Source organism: Nansenia antarctica, assembly GCF_963989245.1.
Source record: "Nansenia antarctica genome assembly, chromosome: 6".
Classification (NCBI taxonomy): Eukaryota; Metazoa; Chordata; class Actinopteri; order Argentiniformes; family Microstomatidae; genus Nansenia; species Nansenia antarctica.
In genome coordinates, this window is record NC_137676.1 from 18,437,096 (window position 1) to 18,441,619 (window position 4,524).

Here is a 4,524-nt window from a genome sequence, read left to right on the forward strand (position 1 = left end):
TTATTTTAAAACATTTGCACATTACCAAGTTTTTATTTGCACTTTCATTTAATTATTTAATTTATTTATTATTTATTTTGTTTCATTGAAACAGAGTAGCCAATCCCACCAGCCTCCCTCTGTGCCCTCGGTGTTCCAAACCTCTAACTCAGTCACTCTGCTCCTGTCGACTTCCCCTTAGCTCTGAGAGGTTAGGGTGTATTCAAGATAAAGGGAACTCCGATTAGCCTAACAGAGGGCTAGGCAGAACTGTTTGCCAGTTTTTATTTACCTAGCCTCTGTATCACACTTGTGTGCGGCGTGCCCTGGGATGACTAATTCAATGCTTGTAAACCCACAAGGTGGAAACAGTGAGGTCTTAGTGAGTGAGTGAGGGAATTGGAACACACCAACTTTCTTCCTCATGATGACACACCTCAGCCTCAGTGTGGAGGGGTCTCCCCAGGAATGGAACTTAAGGATTTTGGCGACTGGCTAGCCGCAATTTCTACTGGCCTGGCTGATGTTCTATTAGCCCACAGTCTAAACCATGCTAAAGCTTACGTTTTTGAAGTGAATACATGTACAATATTTCAATTCAATTGTGCATCTACACAATTATTATTTCCCATATACAGCTACATAAAATTGTGACTGTTGGGTTATGACCTAGCTATTCTTTTGCAATGAGAAGACAAACATTTTAATTGGTTTGCTGGGATGGTTGTTCACTAGCCAGATCTGACAAATACTAACCTGGGGGCTAACAGGCTAGCTTAACTTCCATCCCTGCATGCCTTACACCTATTTGTAGTTGTGACCTTATCGATAACCTCCGTCCCCTTATAAGACCTGAGAGGACTGGTGAAGTGAAGCCTTCTGTTTCAACTCAGTTCTGTGCCTCTGTTTCGTTTGTTTAAGTAGAATTGAGTTCTAATGGTTTCAGTAACCAAAAAACTAAGTGTGCCCTACTACTACTGCTGTATAACAATACTTTTCCTATGTTCTCCTTCCAGATGTAAGTTGTGAACGTAATTTGCATGACTTATCCTGTGTTTAAAATAAACCACTTATTCATAAAAAATTAAAATTAAAATTAAAAATAAATTAAAAAAGCAACCAAGAACAAGATAGCCCTGACAACTGATGCCTGGACCAGTGTAGCGACAGAGGCATATCTTGGCATCACTTGTCACTTTATGAGTGATGACTGGGAGATCACCAACTTCTGCCTCACAACCATGCCACTGGAAGAACGGCACACTGGAACCAACATTGCTGCATGGATTGAAGAGGCAGTGGAAAGGTTTGAGCTCCCTCCAAGCAAGATTGTGGCGATTGTTCATGACAATGGCTCCAATGTTGTACTGGCTGCAAACATCTTGCAGGAAAAACATGGATGGTTGTCCCTCCGCTGTGCAGGCCACACTTTACAGTTGGTTATCAATCGTGCACTGAAACACCCTCAGATTAGTAAAGCTCTAGGAGCAGCGAGGTGTCTCGTCGAGCACTTTAAAAGGAGCGAACTGGCTTCAAGCAAGCTGAAAACCAAGCAGAAACAGATGGGGACCCCGGAACACAAACTTATCCAAGATGTGTCTACCAGGTGGAACAGCAGCTACTATATGGTGACTTGCCTGCTGGAACAGAGATGGCCACTGACTGCGACTCTGTCGGACCCGGAAGTAACACAGAGAGGGAAGCAATATCTAGACCTCAAACCTGATCAGTGGACCCTCCTAGAAGAACTGGCCAAAGCTCTCCAAGCCTTTGAAAGCGCCACTGTCTACTTGAGTGGTGAAAGCTATGTGACCGTCTCTGCCCTGCCTGCTCTAGTCAGAGGACTTTTGAAGTCCACCAACTCTGTCTATGATACAGCTCCTGTTCAGGCGTTCCAGGCGACTGCTTCAGAGGAGATCACTGCACGCTGGTCAGAAGACGTCAATGTCACAGATGACCCAAGCAAACAGCTAATTGCAGCCGCACTTGACCCACGGTTTCGAAAACTGAAATTCCTCACACCAGGGGAGAGGTTCAGTGTTCAGAATAAAGTACAAGCTCTGGCCCAACAGTCCAATGAGGTGAATAACCAGTGAATAACCAGCGCACCAGTGAGAATGAAGAAGCCACAGCGGCATCAGCTGACAAGGATGCCACAGTCTCAGCTTTGGATTCACTTCTTGGAGGAGACTCAGCAAGCAGTGACGGTGAGACCAATGAACAGGAGGCGCACAACCAAGCGATCATTAATGAAGTGCTGATGTACTTCGGAGCACAAGCCATCTCAAAGTCAGAAAGTCCCCTGCCAAGTATTTGACCCTTGCATCACAAGCCAAATCATTCTTGTGTATTCCAGCTACCTCTACTCCCTCTGAGCGTCTCTTCTCAGCAGCTGGGAACATCGCCTCAAAGAAGAGAGCGAGCCTCACCCCAGAGCACGTCGATATGCTCACGTTCCTGCACTGCAATTTAAAGCACTTGTGAAGGGGGAGTCATTTTGAACTGGAAGAAGTTGTTTTATTTACATTTGAGACCTTATTTGAACTTTGTATTTACGTTAAATGTCCAGGAGGGTGGACTATATATTTTTTCTCACTTTTCTGGACTTGAACGTCACTAGAAGCAATATACATTATTCTTGAGTCATTTTTGGACTTCCAGACCCAGCAAGATTTCAAATAGGATGGACTATTTTCTTTTAATAACTTTTTTGGACTTGAATGTCACTTAGTTTTTGAAGAGTTACAACTCCACAACGTGCAGATCATCAGAGTAAGACACACACACACATGCACTTTCTCTCACTCACACACAGCAAACAAAAGACCTAGAAGTCTGTCTGCTTTAACTCATCCTCCTTTCCTCTCACCCCCCCCCCCCATCTTCTCCCCCTACAGCTGTTGGAGATGGAAGGGTAGTGTGCGGCTCCATGTTCCCCCTGGACCGGATTAACAGCCGCATCCGAAACGTGGTGCAGGGCAAGGCAAAACTTTGAGTTGTTATTTTATTTTAAAACATTTGCACATTACCAAGTTTTTATTTGCACTTTCATTTAATTATTTAATTTATTTATTATTTATTTTGTTTCATTGAAACAGAGTAGCCAATCCCACCAGCCTCCCTCTGTGCCCTCGGTGTTCCAAACCTCTAACTCAGTCACTCTGCTCCTGTCGACTTCCCCTTAGCTCTGAGAGGTTAGGGTGTATTCAAGATAAAGGGAACTCCGATTAGCCTAACAGAGGGCTAGGCAGAACTGTTTGCCAGTTTTTATTTACCTAGCCTCTGTATCACACTTGTGTGCGGCGTGCCCTGGGATGACTAATTCAATGCTTGTAAACCCACAAGGTGGAAACAGTGAGGTCTTAGTGAGTGAGTGAGGGAATTGGAACACACCAACTTTCTTCCTCATGATGACACACCTCAGCCTCAGTGTGGAGGGGTCTCCCCAGGAATGGAACTTAAGGATTTTGGCGACTGGCTAGCCGCAATTTCTACTGGCCTGGCTGATGTTCTATTAGCCCACAGTCTAAACCATGCTAAAGCTTACGTTTTTGAAGTGAATACATGTACAATATTTCAATTCAATTGTGCATCTACACAATTATTATTTCCCATATACAGCTACATAAAATTGTGACTGTTGGGTTATGACCTAGCTATTCTTTTGCAATGAGAAGACAAACATTTTAATTGGTTTGCTGGGATGGTTGTTCACTAGCCAGATCTGACAAATACTAACCTGGGGGCTAACAGGCTAGCTTAACTTCCATCCCTGCATGCCTTACACCTATTTGTAGTTGTGACCTTATCGATAACCTCCGTCCCTTTATAAGACCTGAGAGGACTGGTGAAGTGAAGCCTTCTGTTTCAACTCAGTTCTGTGCCTCTGTTTCGTTTGTTTAAGTAGAATTGAGTTCTAATGGTTTCAGTAACCAAAAAACTAAGTGTGCCCTACTACTACTGCTGTATAACAATACTTTTCCTATGTTCTCCTTCCAGATGTAAGTTGTGAACGTAATTTGCATGACTTATCCTGTGTTTAAAATAAACCACTTATTCATAAAAAATTAAAATTAAAATTAAAAATAAATTAAAAAAGCAACCAAGAACAAGATAGCCCTGACAACTGATGCCTGGACCAGTGTAGCGACAGAGGCATATCTTGGCATCACTTGTCACTTTATGAGTGATGACTGGGAGATCACCAACTTCTGCCTCACAACCATGCCACTGGAAGAACGGCACACTGGAACCAACATTGCTGCATGGATTGAAGAGGCAGTGGAAAGGTTTGAGCTCCCTCCAAGCAAGATTGTGGCGATTGTTCATGACAATGGCTCCAATGTTGTACTGGCTGCAAACATCTTGCAGGAAAAACATGGATGGTTGTCCCTCCGCTGTGCAGGCCACACTTTACAGTTGGTTATCAATCGTGCACTGAAACACCCTCAGATTAGTAAAGCTCTAGGAGCAGCGAGGTGTCTCGTCGAGCACTTTAAAAGGAGCGAACTGGCTTCAAGCAAGCTGAAAACCAAGCAGAAACAG